The sequence below is a fragment of the Zonotrichia leucophrys genome, chromosome 9, assembly GCF_028769735.1.
Source record: "Zonotrichia leucophrys gambelii isolate GWCS_2022_RI chromosome 9, RI_Zleu_2.0, whole genome shotgun sequence".
Classification (NCBI taxonomy): Eukaryota; Metazoa; Chordata; class Aves; order Passeriformes; family Passerellidae; genus Zonotrichia; species Zonotrichia leucophrys.
This window is the reverse complement of record NC_088179.1, coordinates 3,588,524-3,599,950: the sequence shown is the minus strand read 5'-3', so window position 1 is coordinate 3,599,950 and position 11,427 is coordinate 3,588,524.

Below are 11,427 nucleotides of genomic sequence, written 5' to 3'. Positions count from 1 at the left end.
TATTTCACTATAATGACTTTTTCTAACCACTCACAACAGATTTCCTTGTTCCTTTCACCCAGGACTATGATGAGAACAATCCTAATAAGCCAAGCAGAACTTTAAAATGATAAACCTTCTTGTAATGTTTTCATTCTGTGCACAGTACACACACTACAGGAAACCCTAAGTAATATTTGCTTCATATTGTAGACTGCCAGCAGCATAACTTCAAAGATAGGTAAAAAAAGAAAAAAGAAAAGAAGAGACAGAAAATAATTTGTCTTAAGATATCTTCCTATCAATCATATTCTGTTCAGGTTTTGCAGTGAAGAAGTGCATAATGTGCTCATGGTTTGCAGTTCCTTGCTGTTTAAGAGCTAAATAGTTCGTAGCGTTGTATTGCTTGGGATGACTTGTATGTGGTTGAAACAAAATAAAATCTATCCAGTTGCTCTTTGGCATTAATTAAAAAATAATACCCAGAATATTACCTGTCTCTCACTTCATAAGGGAAGTGTCACACAGTGCAAATTATTTCAAAATTTTCTTGCACTTTGTGCAAGCAATCACTGTTTGAATGTGTTTCTTTGCAAAGGAGAAAAGAAGGAAACTGTACTTTACTTCTTAGAGACTTTTTTATATTATCCTAGAGCCCACCAAACACATGTTAGGGCTGCTTCTCTGTTTTGATGTTACTGCCAGAATTTTGTTTGGAGAGAAATACATAAAATCTATATAGCTGGAGAAATAGAATCAGGTTGTTGGTCTATCTGTAAGATGGCTCCAAAGGGTCACAGGACCATACATATAGTCCTCACTGGTAGCTTTTTATGTGCATCTCTAAATTAGCTGGAAGGTCCAAAGTCAGGAACAGCTTTCAGTGGCTCTTTTGATGAGTGCTCTGTGTTTTGCCAGTCTGAAAGAACCTGGGAAATAGCCTGTGTGTATGGCAAGGACCGCTCAGGAGCCACTGCTCTGTGAGCCACTTAGTTATCACTCAGTTACACTCAGAAAATCCTTTGTCTCAGGAATTCCAAGGTGAGAATATACCAAATCAGTGGTGGCGGAACTGAACAGATGAATAACTAGATGATGGATAAATTTGGGTCAGAACTTCTTTTGCATCCCTGTTATATTGAGATTTTTGTGAATTTCTCATACATGTCTTGTTTGCTGTGGAAATACACATTCAAGGATATGTATAAGACGTGCTTGCTCTTATCTTATCCCACTTTTGATGTCCTAGTGTCAGCTTCTGTCCCTCTGGTTCTCAATCTGTAAAATGAAAAAGGTTTCATTGAGCCTCAATCTTGACATGTAGTCAGAAATTTTCTAAACAACCCTGAATTTTTGTCTTTGTTGTCATCTATTATCTCCAGTCTGAGTTTTTGCTCTGTAGTAGAAAACAGCTCAGAGATATGAAGGAGAGTTTTTACATTTTTTTTCTGCAGGTATCAAGAGGGTGGGCTCTTATTCAAACAAAATCAATAAATATACACCAATCTCATTAACTGTAGGAAGTATTAAAAATTGCAAATTACAGAGGACACAGGCAGACATCTTCAAAATATAATCCTGTGTCAACTTCTTGCCAAAAGAAATTGCAACATATCCTGCATTGTGTGAGGCAATGTCTGAATCTGAACCAAATAAAATACTTGCTCATGCCCTTGGGAATTAATACTGCCAGGTTTTATGCAGCTCCAATTAAAATACAGCTCACAAGGGATTCTTTGGCCCAAAACCCACACATTTGATTTCAGTACTGGTGCAGTACCTTATTCATCCTTCAGAGCCGGATTATTAGTGAATAATGGATATTTTATTTGTTATTTAGATAAAAAAAATGTTGTGTTTGCATCATGATGTTCTGCTGCTTGCTGAAGTTGTGAGAAGTTGCACATACTATATGAAATTAAATGAAAATTCAAATTACCAAGGTCTTATGGCCTCTGCAAGAATGAATGGGCAACCTGAAAGGGGTAGAGCTTCTGGGGGATGCCTGCTTACAGTTGTTGGGCTTGGCACCAATTTTGGTATCACATAAGTAGATCAACAATTTCTCATCTAGAATCCAAAATTGAAACATAGTTGCAGAAACGGTATTTCCATGTATTTTTTCTTTGGCAGTGAAGAAAATGGTGTCAACTATCTTCTGTCCATCTCTTGTTAAGCCGACACTTTTTGCCTGCATGCCATAAAGTCAGAAGAAATATATAAAAATGGATCTTAGAAATAAGTTTTGTCTCCTTTTCTCATTGAACTGTCCATAAAAGCGTTAGTGAAGCTGTGTGTGCTGTTATTAAATCACTTACATATTGGTCTAGCCTACAAATTTAGGATAATAAAGCAAGATTACTTTTCCAGAAACTCATTAAACTTTACTGAATTGTATTATACACGCAATAATTCTAAGTCTTCTATTGCAGAAGTGGAGAGGAGCAGTTTTTTTCCTCTGTGTGGTTTAACAGTTTCTTTATTTTGATGTTTTGCAGCTGAGAAAGGAAGCTGCACATAATGCCTCTGGGGCGTCTGAAAACCTGGAGTTGGCAGAAGATACACTTCCACTGGCACCATCATCGGCACAATCCACTGGCACGATCCATTGGCATGATCCATCGGCTCAATCCACTGTCATCATCCATTGGCACAATCCACTGGCACGATCCATTGGAACAATCCACCGGCACAATCATCCATGGACACAATCCATCGGCACAACCCCTTGGCAAAATCCATCAGCACAATCTATCAACCCAATCCATCACCACAAACATCCATCAGTACAATCATCCATGGACACAATCCATCGGCACAGTCATCCATTGGCACAATCCATTGTTACAATCCATTGGCACAATCATCCATGGACACAATCCATCGGCACAGTCATCCATTGGCACAATCCATTGTTACAATCCATCGGCACAAACCACTGGCATGATTCATGGACACAATCATCAGCACAATCCACTGGCACAATCATCCATGGACACAATCCACCAGCACAAACCCTTGGCAAAATCCATTAGCACAATCTATCAATCCAATCCATCACCACAATCATCCATCAGTACAATCATCCATGGACACAGTCCATCGGCACAATCATCCATGGACATAATCCATTGGCACAATCATCCATCAGCACAATCCACTGGTGCAGCCCAGCCTCAGTGTGGCCTGCACAGGCTTACCACTGAAAATTTAGGACCCCTAAATTTAGAGCTGCTTTGTGAGTGCAGAATTCCTCTAAGTTTGGCTCTATAGTCTTTGGGCCTTAATTCTGTCTGCTGGGGTTAATGATGTTTTTTTTAACCCAGATTTTGAATTAGTCTGTCGGATCTCAAAATCTCAGCCCTGAGATTCTGAGCCTCTGAGACCAGCTTAGGGGTCTCGGGAGTCCTGGAATGTTGCCAGAAGTGTCTGGTAGCTGGACTTTAACCCTACACAGGAGACGACAAGGATGAGGGCTTCACAGGGCCTCACCGGGGTGAAGGGTGGAAAGATTAGTTAATTAGAGGGTGAGACACAAGGTTTAAGATTTATGTACAGGGGGGTTTAGAGGAGTAAGATGGAGGAATTGGGGTGTGTCCTGCCCTCCTTCTTCTTCCTTCTCTCCTCCATCTTCTTTGGCCACGGTGGCACCTTTCTATTGGTTATTACTAAGAGTACACCGAGTTATAAGAATAGATGGTATTGGGGAAAAATGATAAATATTGTATACGTAGCAAAGGGTATAAAGATAGGTGCCTGCCCCGGAGGGAGACGGAGTGTGCCCATGGCTGACTGCTGTGCGGATCTCTGTTGAGCTGAAAGAACATCTTTTAGATAAACAATTAATAAACATAAAACCAGAAAGAAGAACTGAAGCCTCTTCTCGTCCTTTGATACGCGGGCTGCGTCAAGGCCACCTCCGGGCCACCTCCGGGCCACCTCCGGGCCTTCCAGGCCCCCCAAACAGCCGAGATAAACCGGACATTAGTCCTTGTGGCAGGGACTGTCTTTAACAAAGTTCCACTGTCAGCAAAAATGCTGAGATGCCTCTTCATTAGATGTGATGAGTAACATACACACAATGCAAATTTTCAAAATTTCTCTCCCCTTCAGCCAAGGGAGAGCATTCTCTCCCATGTTTTTTTAATCTTTTCATAGAATGTGCTGAGTTGGAAGGGACCTGTCAGGATCATAGCAATAAAAGCTAAAAGATCTGCATAGTAACTCAAAAGTGTCATGTAAAGAGCTGCATGAAGTTATTCTTGCATATGTAATTCCTGCATGAAGTTATTCTTGCAAATAACACTGTGTGCTTTCTTCAAATATATACCTTATTTTCAAAATTCATTTGTTATTAAAATTATAGCAAATAAATAATGCCATGACATATTGTTAAAAAGTGACTTGTTTTCATAAGAAGCTGGAAATTAATTTTATAGGACATTATTGTTGGTTTTGGTCTGATGCAAACAGAGTTATTGTACCTTTATGTGTCTGTTATATGGAGCTGAATTTAACTTTACAAGAAACAAACATCTTGTGTTCTAATTGAATTGAACAAGTATATACAAGAAACATTCATTTCTTTATTATTGCTTTTTCCAACCCTAGTTGTCATATGCAGGCATAACTTTTATTTCCTTTTCCCTCTGACAATTTTAGCTCCCTGTCTCTGGGGAAATAAATCAGCTGAACATTGTCTTTGCTTTTTAGAAGCTCAAGAACAGGCGAAGAGAAAGAAATGCAGTATTACTTCTGCTGGCTGAGCTGACCAAATCTAATTATTTCAGATTTTTTTTTTTCTGATTCTTTAAAGACATCTCTTGACCTGTTGTTCCTGCAGTTTTCACTCATGGAACAGACACAGAGCACAGCCATGCAGTGTTGAGGGGTGTCGTTCCAGAAGCTCTGTCTCCTCTCCATGAGAGGTGGTAGCTGCCCAGTTCCAAGGATGCACAAGCATTTAAGCCAATGGAGGGCAGCTGCAGGATTTGTGACTTTTGAATTTCCCCATTACATTATCACTTCAGCTTTGCCCATGTCTTGTCTTCTTATCTGCTTCACAGCTCTGTTGATATTCAACACTTCCTGCTTGTGCAAGTTCTCATTCTCTTTCTTCAGAGCAAAGTGCTCAAAATCTCTGGCATTGAGGAGCACAGCCTGGTCCTCCTCAGTACTCAACAAGGCACAGCTTGAGGGGACCCAGCTCTGCCTGTGCTCCAAGGTACAAGGATGTGATCCAGATCCTTGCTCCAAGGAATGTGTAAGTCCCCAAACAGGCATCCATTGCACCTTTTCAGGAATCTGATTCATCACAACTAACAATTCTAACAGCTTTGAATCCTGTGTCCCTGGCTGCACCACAATGCTCTCCCAGGCCCACGCAAAGAGAAGTGGGGTTAAAATGCCACTCTATAGAGAGGATTTTTCTGCTTCTGTTCTTATCTGGCCCACGTACTCTGCAGGGTCTCATTTTACATGAAGTTTAGAGTTTTCTCCTCTTGGAGACAGGTAATACCAGCATTTCCTGGATCTTGTTCATCCATCCATTGCAACATAGCTTTTGCTAAACTTCCTTGTGTTAATACAAAAATTTCTGGAGTGAGAAATACTGATTATAGTTAATCTGTGTTACTTCATGCCATTGAAATTTTGTTCTTGAGTGTATACAAAAATTAGGACCATGATGTGTCGCGAATGCTAACCCATTGGTGGTGGAGCAAGAGGCAGCGGTGCTGCGACCTTCCAGAAGCATCTCCGGTAATGAAGGTGCTTGGTGGCACAGGCACACACACACACACACACACACACAATCACTGCAGCACACACTTCCCTTGTAGAATCACCCATGACAAAGAAGTGGGAAGGCTCTTTGTGTGGAGCTCCGAGGAGAGGGTTTATTCCAGCCACTCACAAATATGTCCAGAAACAAAGACAAACCAACAGTGCAGGGTCCAGGTTTAAATAAGAGAACAGGGGGGCGGAGCAGAGCACCAGGGCCAATGGGCTGAGGGCTCAGGGAGTAGAGAGGTGGGACAAGGGATGGCAGCCAATAGGGTAAAGGGGGCAGGACACTGTGGCAATAGAGGGCCAATGGGTAAGCAGGGAAGGGAGAACATTCTAGGGGTTATACATATAAGGAAAAAGGGTCAGAGAGGCCAACGGGCCAACAGGGAGGTAGAACTGGGGGATATCTGCATACACAACAAAGCATCCTGGGAGAGGCTCTGCTCTGTTGCCTTGGACAGGGGAGATTTTTTCCAAACTTGGGGTCTGTCCCTCCATGGAACCATAATGGACCCTTTTTGTGTAGGCCCACTGGGCTCCACAATGCTGTCTGGAGTAGGACTCGCTGCTGAGCTAACCTGCTTTGACAGCTTTTTGAAATACACTTACACAGAATTATATTTATGGGGGTTTCTCATTTTCTAGTAGAGGTTTGTTGTCCTTCATGTCAATGTCATGCAAAATATCAAGAGTGATTATTCAGCCCTTGATAAAACCTTCCTGAGAGGTCATTGGTCATCCAAAGCAGCCATACAGGAAAACACAAGCAGGTTGTCACTAAGCCTTAGGGAATAATGTGCTAAAGGAATCTACAAAGTCCACACAGCCTATTTTACTGTACAGAAGCACTACCTTTCAGCCTCATTTCCTTTGTATCTGTTTGCTTCATGATTTTAGTCTTCTGGGCTTAGAATTCTGCCCTTCTCCTTCACTACTGAGTTTTTTAAAGCAATCTCAATGCTAAAGCTTTTGTTTCTTGTGTTTTTCTTTGAGAATGGACTTTTGCTGCATAGGAAAAACGCATTCCTAGAGCAAAGCTATGCATATGGAAGTCTAAACTTTGGGTTTTGTGATTGTTCGTACCACTGACTTCAGGGAAATTCTGTTTTGAATACAATAGGAGAGTGAGAAAATCAATTTCTAAAATAAAATATGATAAATAGTCTTAGTGCATAACACATTAATATTGTTTGTAACAATACCCCTAACAACCATGCTATTGCACACTTAGATTCCAAATTTCCTGATTTTAAAACAGTTACATAGCTGAAAGTCAAGGAAGTACAAAATTGCTGGGGAGTTTTCTGTCAGCCAGGATGAAATTAAGCAGGTTACTCTGAGAGCTGGTTGAAACCATAACTTTAATTAATTAACGGTTCAGGGCACAAGACTTCTGATAATGCAGACTCTTTGTGAAAAAGAAAAGAAAAATTCCCAAGAAAGTCCTGGTTGCTTTTAATGGGTTTTGCTCCTGCTGCCTTGCCCACCCTTACCTGATTTCCTAATTAGACTGCATGTCATCAAGAGAGGATCAAGACTCTTTGTACATGGAGTCCCTACAGAGACTGTCTGACTGCCTTAGGCTGGAAGTCTTCAGAACTGGTTAGAAATAGTGCAGTAAAATAGATTGGAGCTCAGGAGAAAACAAAATGAATGAGCACAAAAGGAACATGGATCTTTCAAGCTGTTCAGGTACTAAGATGTGGTTATAATTGTAATACTTTATTAGCCTTTTTACCATACAGTGAATTTTCTTTCTTCATCATCTTTAAAGATACCTGTCTGTGTTCATTAAAGAAAACAGACAAGCCTTTTACATGCCAAATCTGTAAAGTTTGATGAAACCAAGAAAGGTTTGGCTGATTTGCATCAAGCACAGAACATATGCAACTTAGATGGCACAAAAATACAGTGAGAGTGAAAAGGAGAAAAGGAAAATCCGTAACAGCACTCTGGGACTCCAAATCCCAAGGTGTCCTGCTTCATCAGTTTAGCTGGGCTGTTGACCTGGACAATATGAACTGAGACTTTGCAGAGTATCAGGTATCAGTTCATCTGAGTATTCCTCGGCCCCGCAGAAATGTGCAAATGTAGGAATTCTTGAACTACAGACAATACTTTTTTTGCTTAATGGCTCTGGATGGATGTTTTCTTTTTGCTTGCCACAGGTTTGTGCTGTTCCTGCCACCCTGAACAGACCCCTGTCCCATGCTGTGGTCAGAGATAATCTCCCACAGGCTGATCTTTGTGACAGCTACTGAAAGCAGATTCTATACAAGTGCTAGACTTGATCACCTTCCAGACAAATGAAATTAAAGCACTATTGAAACTCCCTGGAAGGGAAGATTAAACTTTTTCTATTAAATTGAACTCCTTGGTCAAAGAAGTGGAAGATTCAAAGCAGACGATGTATCAGTGGTTAGAGGAGATAATTATCCTCGAGGTAGTGAGAAAAATTGGAGCAATTGAAAACTTTTACCCCAGAGAACAAAACTTTTCCTATTAGAAAATCTTTTAGAAGTGCCTTAGGGATTAGAAAAATGAAGTTCAAATACAGAATAAAGATGATCATGTGTGCTTCTCTGCACTTTGCACTCAGTGATCTTATAATACATTAATTCTTTTTGTTTTTTAAATCATGCCTTAAACAATGTGGTAAGTTGCAAGCAGGTTTTTTTTTTTTTTTCCTTATGCTCTCCCTCCTGGATTAAGAAAGAATAAATAGGTTGGATTTTTCTGGGGGTGTTCATGCACACATATGGTGTGCAGTGTTAGTATTCTACATAGGAAGTGATCATTTCAGATATGGTCTGTATGTACTGGTCCTGATTCTCTGCCCTTTGCACCAATTTTGTGTTCCAGCCAAAGAGTGATGCTCTCACACTGCTGGTGTCCCTTTGGTCAATGTGTTTGAACCTCTATTAAGTTCCCATTGCTGAGGAGGGTCCTTTTTTTTGAATGTCTGCTCTTTCAGTCCTTTAGCTCTGCTGGTGACACCATCATGTCAAGTGGTGTCATTTGGATTGAAAGGCTATTCCTGATCCAGCCACTTTGTCCATTGGTTCCAGTTGTTCTGCATTGCATTTCCATTTTTGATCAGTTTGAGGACAGAATAATTGCCAGCTCTTCAAGAGACGATCGCTGAAGGGACATTCTTGATTTTTTTGTTTTTGTTCCTTTGTTTTCTCCTTCTCCTCGCAATCTGAAGCAAATATTAATCTCAGCATTAGGGTCTGAACAGGCAATTCAATCATCAATGCTAAAAAAAGTCCATGTGTTCTATAAGGCACATTCCTATGTCCATGTGCATGTTTTTAGCTCTAGCATTCTGATTATTTTATTCTGCAGATGACAAGCGGCAATTTACTGCTTGTTCTGTCACTTTGGATCACTGGTTTAACTCTAAGAAAAGACTTTCACAGTTGAGTATTAATCACCATGTTTATGAAGGCTTTAGGACCTTAAAGAAAGCAGGAGGAATTGGGTACCTTTTGAATTTATATTTGCAGATTTGTCTAGCTCTCCACCAACAAACTGTGTCATTGACCTTTGAAATGTTTGTTGCTTATTAACAAAAAAACTCTGCTCTTTTCTTAACATGCTTCTGTATCCAGAGGAATAGTCCAGCTGGCAGCTGGGCTATCTGGACATTTTGTTTAGATCCAGAACTTCAGAGCCCTTTTAGGACAATCCTGTTCTTTCATGGACCCATACCCAGCTTTAGGGATCTGCTGACTGAGATTGTCTGTCATGTGAATTAAATAGTGTGGATTAGTTGCAGTGTCTTCAGAGAACTACTGACCAATCTTAATATTTGGTTGTCATGGGAAAATGCAAAAAAAACCCCAAAAAAGATAATTATTTCATTTTCATTCCAGAGATAAGTAAGAAGGAAAAATATGATTTTGGTACTTAGTAATACAGTGAAGTTGTCAAGGTGCAATTCGCCCTCTCAAAATAAGTAGCTCCAGGTAATGTATAATAAATATGAGTGTGAGCAGTGAAAGCAATGAGACCACTGCTGAGTATGCTTTGCCTGTAAATTTGTTTCTCTGATGTTTTCATCCTTTCACTTATAAATCACAGGATGTTTGTTCAATAGTCTCTTATTCAAGCACAAGTAGCTTATCAAATACCATACATAATGTGCCCACAAGCTGCCTGTGGTCTTTTCTGTGTCTGAGGCTTAACATAAGAAATGTCAGAAGAAAAAATGCTTTACATTAAACTTGGAGCTAGAAATACAACGGGCTTTCAGTAATGATATATGATCAGAATTATGCAAAGATGATGAAAAGGTCCCAGTGGAATTCTCTTCAAAATTGCTTCCCTTTTGGGAGCATCCTATGAAACCAATTAGGAATAAACCCAAGAGGATTCTTTTGAATTTGTTTCAAAGAGATATCATATGCAATAAAGAGCAATTGCTCTTTTTGTAGGGTTTTCTTTCTTTAATCATCCTTCAGAAGATCACGGATAATTATATCTCTGCTAGCAAATCTCAGAGGCTGGTTTTAAAAATCTGCAAGAATTTCCCAGAGGAATTAATTGTTTTTGTCAGTATGATCATATTCTTTAGGACAATTACTCATTTCTTTTGTGATACCTTTGAGGATTGAGTATTTTTGCAGAAGCTCACCAAACCCTGGGGTAGAAGAGCCATATTTTGGTTCCTTCAGAAATCCCCTTTATGTCTACACTTGAAAAATCCCCTCTACTATAATGTAGCCAAAGACTTTCCTGGTTAATAGACACGTAATGCCACCTACTTCTAAAATAGTGTCAGAGGGTACAGTGGGGGCCAGACCCAGGAGGATGAATAGCTACATTTTAAAGAATATTTTGGCTTTAAACTGTACAGAAAAATGTCCCTGTGCTATGTCTAATGATTCTATGCTCCTCATGGAAAAAATGGTTTTATAGGGTAAAAGAATTCGATGTTTATCTGAAGTTTAATAGCTCCTATCTGGAAATTCAGCACTTAGAAGCAGTATTTTAAGTACTAGTAGCTCTCTGGGGAGGAGAAAGTGGGCTTTCCTGAGGCAAGCTGTCTTTTAGGAGGACAGGGTCTCTCCTACCATCAGTTCCTGCATATTTTCCCAACTGATTCTATTTCTTTGTGTTCTGTAGATATTTTAATGTTTGCAGCTTATGAGTTCTAGTTGCTGTCTGTTAACTATAATTTACATGTTTCTTGTAAAAATCTGTTCTTGATATAACCTGATATGGATAAATACACTATTAGGGGACTTCTGCCAGGTTTTGCCACAGAATAAGTGGGACTTTGAGCAACCTTTATAGTCATGTTCTGTTTCAGGTTACTTATTTGGAAAGCCTGAGTAACTGTGTGGGGCCACAGCAGAGAGCAGCAGGCACAACTTTCACAGGCATTGTGCTGGAAAAGGCTGTGAGAAGATCAGAGAAAAGAATGATGAACAATTCTTATCTTCACTTGCTGTACCTGTTGTGAACGTGTGGAATGTGTTACGGAGATTTGTTTACCAAAGGGTGATTTTTTAATTGGCCACTGGTGATAATATTTGGATTCAATTGACCAATGTGGTCTGTCTGTAAAGGACAATGAGTTTCTTAAAAAGTATAATATGGTATAATAAAGTGATTGATCAGCCTTCTGGAGTCATGGAGTCAATGCTAATCATT